Raw genomic sequence first — 14,094 nt, 5'->3', positions numbered from 1 at the left:
TTTTTATATTCATTACTGCAAAGTATGTAATGTATAAAATGTTAATATTAATGTTTATAATATTGAAAATAAGAGTTTACGGTTTATGAACCGCTATGAAAGGTGGTAATGGGTGTAGGTACAGGTCCAATTACGATTGGGGACGGTCCCGGTACTCGAACCCGCGATATGCAACGGTAATAATTAGTACTATGTAATAATGTATGTTATTATGTTATGAAACACGATGGTCTCAGACGCCAGACAGAATACTGTCTCAGAATCTCGACTCGGCGGTGAAGGTAGACGAGAAAGGAATTTGGGGAGTGTGCGTTCAAGGTCAAATGACGTCACAACGACAGAACAAAGAACGAACCCAATTGACCAATCAGAGAACGCGTCGGTAGGTTTTCAGAACCGGTTTTTCCAAGGTTAACCAGTACGCAAGAACAGGGGAAAGTGATGCAATAATGTAGGGCAGGGGAGGGATTCAACCAGACAACAAAGGATGTCTGGATATGCGCAGCAAGGGTCAAATCTCTGAAGCTATGCGTCGCTTGTAGAACTGGTTTCAGCCGCCAATTAATATTCCGCTCAGGGTTGCCCCAAGGCACAGGACGCTTTAGCGCAGGTTTTTTTTATCTGTACTATGAAGAAGGGAGAGCTATCAGGGACGGGGCCTACAGTTTTCACCATTTGCTTTTATCACGGGGTAACGAACCTAGGACCCTTTGATTATTGATTTAGGTAGTAAATGTATGTTACTGTGTGCTATTTAATTTAATTTTGAGTTTATTTTTTACCAAACTTTGACTTTATGTCAATCATTTTCACAGCTTATCCTTATTTTTACAAAAATAACACTATTTGTACTATTCAGGCAACATTCTTTATTAAATTTTGGACTCGCAAAGACATTTTTTCAACTTTTAATTTATTATTTTACAATTTTATGTTAATTTTTTACCAAAATAACACTATTCAGGCAACATTTTTTATTAAATTTTGGACTCACAAAGATATTTTTACAACTGTTTAACTTATTATTTTACAATTTTATACCTATTTTTAACCTAAATAACACTATTTGTACTATTCAGGCAACATTTTTTATTAAATTTTGGACTCACAAAGACATTTTTTCAACTTTTAACTTATTATTTTACAAATTGATATTACGTTTTTACAAAAATAACACTATTTGTACTATTCAGGAAAGACTTTTAGTTACATTTTCGACACACTAAGTGTGTGTTCTCAACTTCTATCTGTTTATTAGGCTTATTATTACTCAAATAACACAATTTCAGCTGTTCAGGCAACATTTTTATTAAATTTTGGACTCACAAAGACATTTTTTCAACTTTTAACTTATTATTTTACAACTTTGTTAATTTTTTACCAAAATAACACTATTTATACTATTAAGGCAACATTTTTTATTAAATTTTGGACTCACAAAGATATTTTTTCAACTTTTAACTAATTATTTTACAACTTTATGTTAATTTTTACCAAAATAACACTATTTATACTATTCAGGCAACATTTTTTCATTAAATTTTGGATTCACAAAGACATTTTCTTCAACTTTTAACTTATTATTTTACAACTTTATGTTAATTTTTACCAAAATAACACTATTTATACTATTCAGGCAACATTTTTTCATTAATTTTGGATTCACAGACATTTTTTTTTCAACTTTTAACTTATTATTTTACAACTTTATGTTAATTTTTTACCAAAATAACACTATTTATACTATTCAGGCAACATTTTTTCATTAAATTTTGGATTCACAAAGACATTTTTTTCAACTTTTAACTTATTATTTTACAATTTTATACCTATTTTTACCAAAATAACACTATTTATACTATTCAGGAAAGACTTTTAGTTATATTTTCGACACACAAAGTGTGTTTTTTCAACTTCTATCTGTTTATTTCACAAGTCTAGGCTTATTATTACCAAAATAACACAATTCAATCTGTTCAGGAAAGACTTGTAGTTACATTTTCGACACACTAAGTGTGTGTTCTCAACTTCTATTTGTTTATTTCACAAGTTTAGCCTAATATTACTCAAATAACACAATTTAATCCAGTCAGGAAGGATTTGTTATTATATTTTGGATGCACAAAGAAATGTTTTCAACTTTTTTACTGATTTTTTGCAGGGTATGTATTAATTTTTATTTATTTTGTTTTGTATTATATATACATTTACAAATTTTTAACTTAGAGTTTAGTATTTATTTAATTTTTTTCGAAAACACTAAAGGAAAAGTACTTTTAGCTAAAATGTAAGCCACAGAATATATATTATTATTATTATTATTATTATTATTATTAGGGTTTACTGATTTTTACTATGCTATTTTTGGTTCTGTATTTCTATATGTATTTATTTAGGTCAGGTTACTCCTGCTACGTAGGAAAGTTTGTTTATTTTAGAGTTTGCTGAGTATTTTGTTACTCTTATACTAAGTTTTCTAAATATATCAGGTAGAGCTCCATCAATATACTTTTGTTTTTGCTGTTTGGAGATGATGCGATCACCATCACTCTCCATCTGCTTTTTATTTTAAGTACCCAATATTATTTTGAGGCTTAGTGAATTCTAGAGCCTATTTATGCAGGAGAGAGGGCTTGAAAATTTTGATCTCAGATAACCACAACTATTTGTCAGAGTATTTTAAAGGATATTTTATATTTATTATGTGCCACTAGAATATCAAAGCTTGCTTAATTTTTATGTCTGTAACGCTGTTATTGTATTTCTAGCTAAGGTTTACTGGATAAAGTACACGAAATGTTTAACATTTCGACTATTTGCCTTTATACGAGGCCAAATTTTTAGTGTAACGAAAATTATTGTGTGTCTATAAAGACTGAAATCCCTTTACCGATGGGTTCATAACTGGACGCTTACCAACATTGTTTTTTTTTAAAAATATATAACCATTTATCAATATATTGACAATTCACAGGACAAGACGAAGTTCACAGACCACTGACTACATATATGAACCATAGGTCCACTTGCTAAACTTTTTTCTATGCTAGAAGAATAATTTAGCCTTATAGCCTTTTTCAAGGTATTTTTGAAGTATTACTGGTTTTTTGGGTGCATCAACACTTGGGTTATTTCCATTTGGTTTATTATACGAGGCTACAATCACTATCTGAACACTGAAATTCTCTGATTGAAACTAAAAGCTCAGGCTGTAACTAGGGACTTAGTATGTATATCGATAATTTATAGGACAACACGAACTTTACAAAGGATTGTAGGTGACGTAGGACCACACGCCAGAGGTTTGTTAATCTTCAAGAAGCATTTACAGCTAATATTACGAGGAAATGAGGTTGATTTTTTACTGTTTCACAAGAATGCTATTTTTTATACACCCAATATTTGCTTTTCCAAGTAACTACATGTACCAGAAGTACTTACAGGCCAACTCTAACTAGACTTCGACTTATTCTATATCAGGTGCTAAATTTATAAAGAACTATATTTCTGAGGAAGTACGCAAAAGCAGATTACCCGATTAAAGTATCTGAAAAACAGATTTTTCTATGTAAGTATATTTTTATTGACTGGATTATTTAACAGATCAAACAGGAGGACTGCAAAATTCATTAAATGTAGTTCTATAGTATAGGTGGTTTCAGAGATATAAAAAAAACAAATATAAGATTTCGCTTTTTTTTGCTTCTGAGGCTAATTGCGACGCTAAGGGTAAATGGCGAGGAAATGTAACGGAGGAGAAACAGTCCCAAAAGTTATGGGCTGCATGTAAGTTAATACCACAGAGATATTACAGTAGGTGTAGGTTCTACCACCAGAACATTTCTATTATAATAATACTGGTTATGCTGTACTGTTAGCTAAAGATGCTGATATTTGAGAAACTTAAAAGCTTATTTGCAAAATTTTAGATAAATACTAATCTGTTATATTTTATATCCATTCTGCAAAAGATCCGATGACAAAATTTAAAAATTGTTATCGCCCAGACATGGACTCGAACCCTGGACAGATAGGTTAAAAGCCTAACGCTATACCAACTAAGCTATCTGGGCACAAGGTATTCTTTTCTTGAAAAGTTAGTTATGTTAAGAAATGTATTGAAACACTTGAGAACACTCTTGGTCTGGTTCGACAGAGAAGGAGACAACATTTCCAAATTTTTACAGACTGGGTGTATTTTTCCACTATAGAGGCCTTCACTATATGTAATTCGAAACGCTAAAGTTCAGCTAACTTCCAAAATTGAGGTAAAGATTGTGTTTGGCGAGATTAACAAGTTACAATTATATCCAGTTACGGACAAATAAAGCTAAAACTCTCAGATTTACTGTACTAGCCAAGTTTCAGTAACATTTTTCTTCACTTTAGTACAAATACCAAAGAAATAGGTATGTTTTATTTATAATTTGCCAAAATGTACTAGTATATAATTCACAAAGTTAGGTAAAAAAACAGTATTTTTAAAAATATTGTTGCTGCCTTCAAATTTTATGTTATTTAGCCACTAACAACTGGTTTACACTGTTTGACATCATTTAAATAGCAAAAGAAGGAATTATTTGTTTAGTATTTATACTACTTTGTATTTATTTAAGAAAACAATTCTACAGTTTAACTTAATTTTTAACAATTTGTTACTAATTTATATATCAAAGTTATGTTATTTAGAGTGTATGAAGGCGTATAAAGTTAATATTTGTACTTATCAGTGCAACTAACAATTATATTTTACACACAAAAGATAATGTATACAGTTAAATCACTTGAATCAGAGAATAATATTTTACAGTAATTGATTCATTCAGCACTAGTCAGTACTTTTATGCATCAGAAAGTTTTCTTAATTTTCTATTATGCATGCTATTTTGTGCTATTCTTAAAATGTATTTCTAAGGCAAACTGGATTAATTTTCTGCTTATAATGCAAAGTTGACATAGTTTTCGCACAATTCATTGTACATTTGTTATATTCTCTACTTACAATCCAAATATTATGCTTATTTAATGTATAACTAACTAACTCTCTAGCCTTCTTAAACCCGAATGTTGAAAATGTTAGAAAATTGTATTTTTAAAACTTTAACTTTGAAAAATTGAATTTTAACACACTTTGACTTAAACAATGTACTTTGAATTTTTTATGTAAAAAATATTAAAAAATAAAAAATACTGAACAAATAAAGATCTAAGAAAAAAGCAAGCAACCTAAGTCAAATTCAAGCAGCAAGAGGAATACACAGAAACCAACATGGGATCCAGAAAGAGAAATCAATAGTCACACCCATAGCACAGTTTAAAAAGCTACATAGCTGAAACCTTAGAGAAACATAAAACTGCAAACACAATATATCTAGATTCTTCCAAGGCATAGGATAGAATAAAATCATGGCTTGCTTATGGACAAACTCAACAACATAGGAATAAAATAGACAAGCAATCCTTTTTTCAGTAGAAAATTCCAATTACTCAAGTAACCTACATCATACATAGTACATAAGAAGAGCAAATTAACATCATCAGCAGAAAACCATCATGCAACTTCTACCTGCTGAAACAACTAAATAAGTATAATTTATCAGAAAAATTCCTACATTTTAGCCTAATTTACCTCTACATTAATAATACTACCAGAATACTAAGGCTTCAAAAGTGAACACTAAGAATAATGTTCAGACTAAAGTATAGGGCATCTTGCAAAGGTTTATTACTCCCTACATCTACAAGTCAATAGCAATTATTCTAAATACTACGAAGTTGGACAAAATATAGTCAAATACACAACTCAAGAAGGAAAATAATTACAAGTAAAACAGCAGACACTCAATATCTCAAAACAATCCGGTACAAATATTCTACAACAAACTGCCTCATAACATAAAACTGCTAAGTCCCCAAAACATATACAAATACAATCAATAAAAACTACTTGAAAAGGGAAAACTGTCTACAGTCTCACAGACTTGATGTAAAATAACAGCAAAACTTAGAAGCATGCGCAGTCAATAGTGCTGAATTTGCATACAGTTCACATGCAAACTCTCATGAAAAGGTTCAAAACAGTCTCCCAGCTCAGTTCTCATCTATACTTGGACAACAAAATCCTGCAACAAATTCTCAGAAATCCTACCTTTCCTACCCTTGCTTAAATAGCTAAAGTGCAATCTTCATACTAAAATATTGAAAAAAGGCATATCTATTTACATAAAAGTGTGTACACATGTGTTTGTCTGCATGTACTCTTAGATAAATTGATAAAAAAAGCAATATAGTTATAAATCAAAGACTATACCTAATAATATTAATTTCAAAATAAGCTGATAGAAAAAAATATAATAACTACAGTATAAGCTAGAAACATAAATTGAGAGTATTTGAAAATAAAATCCTTAGGAAAATATTTGGGCCTAAAACAGATGACGAGGCAGATGAGTGGAGAAGATTACATAATTTAGAAGTACATAATTTGTATTCATGTCCAGATATTATTAGAATAATTAAATCAGGAAGACTTAGATGTGTAGATCATGTGGTACAAATGGGAGAGGAAAAAAAAAGTATACAGGATTCTTGTTGGGAAACCTGATGGTAAAAGACCAATAGGAAGACCAAAACAAAATGGAGGGATAATGTAGAGATGGACCTAAAAGAAATTGGTAAGGAAGGAAAGGAGTATATAGATCTTGCTCAGGACAGGGACAGATGAAAGGCATGTGTTGCTGCAGCCATGAACATTCGGGTTTAAGAAGGCTAGAGAGTTAGTTAGTTATACATTAAATAAGCATAATATTTGGATTGTAAGTAGAGAATATAACAAATGTACAATGAATTGTGCGAAAACTATGTCAACTTTGCATTATAAGCAGAAAATTAATCCAGTTTGCCTTAGAAATACATTTTAAGAATAGCACAAAATAGCATGCATAATAGAAAATTAAGAAAACTTTCTGATGCATAAAAGTACTGACTAGTGCTGAATGAATCAATTACTGTAAAATATTATTCTCTGATTCAAGTGATTTAACTGTATACATTATCTTTTGTGTGTAAAATATAATTGTTAGTTGCACTGATAAGTACAAATATTAACTTTATACGCCTTCATACACTCTAAATAACATAACTTTGATATATAAATTAGTAACAAATTGTTAAAAATTAAGTTAAACTGTAGAATTGTTTTCTTAAATAAATACAAAGTAGTATAAATACTAAACAAATAATTCCTTCTTTTGCTATTTAAATGATGTCAAACAGTGTAAACCAGTTGTTAGTGGCTAAATAACATAAAATTTGAAGGCAGCAACAATATTTTTAAAAATACTGTTTTTTTACCTAACTTTGTGAATTATATACTAGTACATTTTGGCAAATTATAAATAAAACATACCTATTTCTTTGGTATTTGTACTAAAGTGAAGAAAAATGTTACTGAAACTTGGCTAGTACAGTAAATCTGAGAGTTTTAGCTTTATTTGTCCGTAACTGGATATAATTGTAACTTGTTAATCTCGCCAAACACAATCTTTACCTCAATTTTGGAAGTTAGCTGAACTTTAGCGTTTCGAATTACATATAGTGAAGGCCTCTATAGTGGAAAAATACACCCAGTCTGTAAAAATTTGGAAATGTTGTCTCCTTCTCTGTCGAACCAGACCAAGAGTGTTCTCAAGTGTTTCAATACATTTCTTAACATAACTAACTTTTCAAGAAAAGAATACCTTGTGCCCAGATAGCTTAGTTGGTATAGCGTTAGGCTTTTAACCTATCTGTCCAGGGTTCGAGTCCATGTCTGGGCGATAACAATTTTTAAATTTTGTCATCGGATCTTTTGCAGAATGGATATAAAATATAACAGATTAGTATTTATCTAAAATTTTGCAAATAAGCTTTTAAGTTTCTCAAATATCAGCATCTTTAGCTAACAGTACAGCATAACCAGTATTATTATAATAGAAATGTTCTGGTGGTAGAACCTACACCTACTGTAATATCTCTGTGGTATTAACTTACATGCAGCCCATAACTTTTGGGACTGTTTCTCCTCCGTTACATTTCCTCGCCATTTACCCTTAGCGTCGCAATTAGCCTCAGAAGCAAAAAAAAGCGAAATCTTATATTTGTTTTTTTTATATCTCTGAAACCACCTATACTATAGAACTACATTTAATGAATTTTGCAGTCCTCCTGTTTGATCTGTTAAATAATCCAGTCAATAAAAATATACTTACATAGAAAAATCTGTTTTTCAGATACTTTAATCGGGCAATCTGCTTTTGCGTACTTCCTCAGAAATATAGTTCTTTATAAATTTAGCACCTGATATAGAATAAGTCGAAGTCTAGTTAGAGTTGGCCTGTAAGTACTTCTGGTACATGTAGTTACTTGAAAAAGCAAATATTGGGTGTATAAAAAATAGCATTCTTGTGAAACAGTAAAAAATCAACCTCATTTCCTCGTAATATTAGCTGTAAATGCTTCTTGAAGATTAACAAACCTCTGGCGTGTGGTCCTACGTCACCTACAATCCTTTGTAAAGTTCGTGTTGTCCTATAAATTATCGATATACATACTAAGTCCCTAGTTACAGCCTGAGCTTTTAGTTTCAATCAGAGAATTTCAGTGTTCTGATAGTGATTGTAGCCTCGTATAATAAACCAAATGGAAATAACCCAAGTGTTGATGCACCCAAAAAACCAGTAATACTTCAAAAATACCTTGAAAAAGGCTATAAGGCTAAATTCTTCTTCTAGCATAGAAAAAAGTTTAGCAAGTGGACCTATGGTTCATATATGTAGTCAGTCGTCTGTGAACTTCGTCTTGTCCTGTGAATTGTCAATATATTGATAAATGGTTATATTTTTTTAAAAAAAAACAATGTTGGTAAGCGTCCAGTTATGAACCCATCGGTAAAGGGATTTCAGTCTTTATAGACATACAATAATTTTCGTTACACTAAAAATTTGGCCTCGTATAAAGGCAAATAGTCGAAATGTTAAACATTTCGTGTACTTTATCCAGTAAACCTTAGCTAGAAATACAATAACAGCGTTACAGACATAAAAATTAAGCAAGCTTTGATATTCTAGTGGCACATAATAAATATAAAATATCCTTTAAAATACTCTGACAAATAGTTGTGGTTATCTGAGATCAAAATTTTCAAGCCCTCTCTCCTGCATAAATAGGCTCTAGAATTCACTAAGCCTCAAAATAATATTGGGTACTTAAAATAAAAAGCAGATGGAGAGTGATGGTGATCGCATCATCTCCAAACAGCAAAAACAAAAGTATATTGATGGAGCTCTACCTGATATATTTAGAAAACTTAGTATAAGAGTAACAAAATACTCAGCAAACTCTAAAATAAACAAACTTTCCTACGTAGCAGGAGTAACCTGACCTAAATAAATACATATAGAAATACAGAACCAAAAATAGCATAGTAAAAATCAGTAAACCCTAATAATAATAATAATAATAATAATAATAATAATAATATATATTCTGTGGCTTACATTTTAGCTAAAAGTACTTTTCCTTTAGTGTTTTCGAAAAAATTTAAATAAATACTAAACTCTAAGTTAAAAATTTGTAAATGTATATATAATACAAAACAAAATAAATAAAAATTAATACATACCCTGCAAAAAATCAGTAAAAAAGTTGAAAACATTTCTTTGTGCATCCAAAATATAATAACAAATCCTTCCTGACTGGATTAAATTGTGTTATTTGAGTAATATTAGGCTAAACTTGTGAAATAAACAAATAGAAGTTGAGAACACACACTTAGTGTGTCGAAAATGTAACTACAAGTCTTTCCTGAACAGATTGAATTGTGTTATTTTGGTAATAATAAGCCTAGACTTGTGAAATAAACAGATAGAAGTTGAAAAAACACACTTTGTGTGTCGAAAATATAACTAAAAGTCTTTCCTGAATAGTATAAATAGTGTTATTTTGGTAAAAATAGGTATAAAATTGTAAAATAATAAGTTAAAAGTTGAAAAAAATGTCTTTGTGAATCCAAAATTTAATGAAAAAATGTTGCCTGAATAGTATAAATAGTGTTATTTTGGTAAAAAATTAACATAAAGTTGTAAAATAATAAGTTAAAAGTTGAAAAAAAAATGTCTGTGAATCCAAAATTAATGAAAAAATGTTGCCTGAATAGTATAAATAGTGTTATTTTGGTAAAAATTAACATAAAGTTGTAAAATAATAAGTTAAAAGTTGAAGAAAATGTCTTTGTGAATCCAAAATTTAATGAAAAAATGTTGCCTGAATAGTATAAATAGTGTTATTTTGGTAAAAATTAACATAAAGTTGTAAAATAATTAGTTAAAAGTTGAAAAAATATCTTTGTGAGTCCAAAATTTAATAAAAAATGTTGCCTTAATAGTATAAATAGTGTTATTTTGGTAAAAAATTTAACAAAGTTGTAAAATAATAAGTTAAAAGTTGAAAAAATGTCTTTGTGAGTCCAAAATTTAATAAAAAATGTTGCCTGAACAGCTGAAATTGTGTTATTTGAGTAATAATAAGCCTAATAAACAGATAGAAGTTGAGAACACACACTTAGTGTGTCGAAAATGTAACTAAAAGTCTTTCCTGAATAGTACAAATAGTGTTATTTTTGTAAAAACGTAATATCAATTTGTAAAATAATAAGTTAAAAGTTGAAAAAATGTCTTTGTGAGTCCAAAATTTAATAAAAAATGTTGCCTGAATAGTACAAATAGTGTTATTTAGGTTAAAAATAGGTATAAAATTGTAAAATAATAAGTTAAACAGTTGTAAAAATATCTTTGTGAGTCCAAAATTTAATAAAAAATGTTGCCTGAATAGTGTTATTTTGGTAAAAAATTAACATAAAATTGTAAAATAATAAATTAAAAGTTGAAAAAATGTCTTTGCGAGTCCAAAATTTAATAAAGAATGTTGCCTGAATAGTACAAATAGTGTTATTTTTGTAAAAATAAGGATAAGCTGTGAAAATGATTGACATAAAGTCAAAGTTTGGTAAAAAATAAACTCAAAATTAAATTAAATAGCACACAGTAACATACATTTACTACCTAAATCAATAATCAAAGGGTCCTAGGTTCGTTACCCCGTGATAAAAGCAAATGGTGAAAACTGTAGGCCCCGTCCCTGATAGCTCTCCCTTCTTCATAGTACAGATAAAAAAAACCTGCGCTAAAGCGTCCTGTGCCTTGGGGCAACCCTGAGCGGAATATTAATTGGCGGCTGAAACCAGTTCTACAAGCGACGCATAGCTTCAGAGATTTGACCCTTGCTGCGCATATCCAGACATCCTTTGTTGTCTGGTTGAATCCCTCCCCTGCCCTACATTATTGCATCACTTTCCCCTGTTCTTGCGTACTGGTTAACCTTGGAAAAACCGGTTCTGAAAACCTACCGACGCGTTCTCTGATTGGTCAATTGGGTTCGTTCTTTGTTCTGTCGTTGTGACGTCATTTGACCTTGAACGCACACTCCCCAAATTCCTTTCTCGTCTACCTTCACCGCCGAGTCGAGATTCTGAGACAGTATTCTGTCTGGCGTCTGAGACCATCGTGTTTCATAACATAATAACATACATTATTACATAGTACTAATTATTACCGTTGCATATCGCGGGTTCGAGTACCGGGACCGTCCCCAATCGTAATTGGACCTGTACCTACACCCATTACCACCTTTCATAGCGGTTCATAAACCGTAAACTCTTATTTTCAATATTATAAACATTAATATTAACATTTTATACATTACATACTTTGCAGTAATGAATATAAAAACATATGCATAACGTTTAGTACCTCTAATTACCTTCTATATACATATTTTTCATAAAATAAATAATTATATATTCATAAAAGTTATAAACATGCAAATACATAAATGTAAAGTACTCTAAGTACATGCAAATAAATTCTAAGTACGCGCAAATTAATTAAAACCCGTGCAAATTAGTTATAAGTACATACAAATTAATTGCGAATATTAAACGCCCGAGGGCACAAACATCCACTATCGTATTTCTATACTACTGTGGTTTGTTATTATATTTTTTTTACCACATCCGAAGTACCTAATTTTTTAATTATGTGGTACTTTTCAAAGCAGTCTTTCTCAGAGAAGGCCCGGGGCCTCCCCCATGGCGCAGTGGTAACGTCTTTGCATTGTAATCGAGGGGTCCCGGGTTCGATACCCGGTGGAGGCACAAGTGGTTCGGATCCCACTTTAAACTGTAGGTCCAGTCCCGATTAGCCTTACTGTGCATAAAGTGGACTTAAAACACCAACTCAAACCAAACTCAGAGAAGGCCCGGAGCTGCAGTCCTCAAGTTCACCCTAATCTTCATCATACCCTGGATACTGTTGAGCCTCCTAAGCCTACCTACTAGCTGCTTTTAATCATTGAAGTATTCATTTGATCACAGTTTTTGTTTCAATACCTTTAGTTATTACTTTCACTTTCTAATGACAAAATTGGCTTTTTATGGGTTGATAATATGTGAACATTTCTAGCATAGATAATATTCACAAGTAAAATATATATGTTATGAACACCAGAATACATTTATTTATTGAATCATTCATAAATCTCCAAGTATATGTATATTGAATTTGATTGGGTGGGCAATCGGGTGGGCACAGGAATTTTTGGGTGGGCGCTTGCCCACCCGTGCCCACCCCTTTCGCCTTCCCTGTTTGGAATGTAAAACTTTTCACAAGTTTGGAAATCTGAGGCCCTTGTTCGGCCCCAAGTTATGCTGCTGCTTGTCTGTACGTTAAAGACTCCTTAAGTTTTATTCATATATATATATATATATATATATATATATATCCTGAGGGCGATTCTTTCCAGTCTTTCCGGAACGTAGTAAAGATTCTGTCGTCTTCGGGAAGGAAAAAAAATGCTACTAGTAACCACGAATGTGATGCATTGCCACAAGAATACAGGATAAAAAAATGCAATTTTTGATTGCTGAAGTCGAAATGGGCGTGCTTTCTTGTTAACAGATTAAAGATACAAGGTAAAGTGAAAATACAAGGGAAAAGTGATATTTATTCAAGAGAAGATGAAATGGGTAAAAATATTCAAAAAAGTTGTGGTGAAGATTTGCGTAAATGTTGTACATGAGAAATACGAGAATAATTTATCTTATTCGGACACATTTAGGTTTGTGGTCCGCACACATTGCGGGCCTGTATGCAGTGGCGTGCCCAGGATTTTCATAAGGGGGTTACGCGCACTTAATTTAGAAGCTAGTACTAGCTTTGCCATCTTTTCCTTCCTTTGGCGTTATTTTTAGAAATATTGGGCCAAAGATGGTTATGACTCCCACCACCGCCGGTTGGGCACGACACTATCTTATGCTACGCCACTGACTTTAAGGAAGATAGAACCAAAAAAAATGGATGAAAGAAGCGGTTGAGATGCATGATGGGTTAAGACAAAGAGATGCATTATATCCGTTGCTCTTTAATTTTGCCTTAGAATATGCTGTTAGGAAGGTAAAAGAAACTAACGAAGGACTAAAACTAAACGGTGTAATACAGTTGTTAACATATGGAGATGATGTATGCTTACGGGATTATATAAATACAATTAAGAGCCTGGCCCCGTGGCGGAGTGGTTAACACATTGCGCTACGACGCCAGGGGTCCCGGTTCGAATCCTGGCCTGGGCATGGATGTTTGTGAGTGTCCATTCATCAATTTCATCATGTCATCACCCATCCACATCTTCGCAAATCAGCGAAAAGTGTCACAAAAAGCGAAATAAAATAATGCAAATCAAACATAATCAAATACAATTAAGAATAATGCTAAAATATTCAAAGCAGCTAAAGAGATAGGTTTGGAAGTTAGTAAAGAGAAAACTAAATGTATGCTTACAGGCCGAAACCAAGTGTTAGGCAATGATCAAAATTTAATTTTTGGTAACAACTCGTTTGAATCAGTCTCCAAATTCAAGTACAGGAGTAATACTAACAAATGAAAATGATATTAAAGTTGAAATGAAAAGCAGATTTAATTCAGAAAATGCGTTTTACTTTAT

This window comes from Lepisma saccharinum, chromosome 7, assembly GCF_977018435.1.
Source record: "Lepisma saccharinum chromosome 7, izLepSacc3.1, whole genome shotgun sequence".
Taxonomy (NCBI): Eukaryota; Metazoa; Arthropoda; class Insecta; order Zygentoma; family Lepismatidae; genus Lepisma; species Lepisma saccharinum.
The sequence above is the reverse complement of the archived record's forward strand: the minus strand, read 5'-3'. Positions refer to the sequence as shown.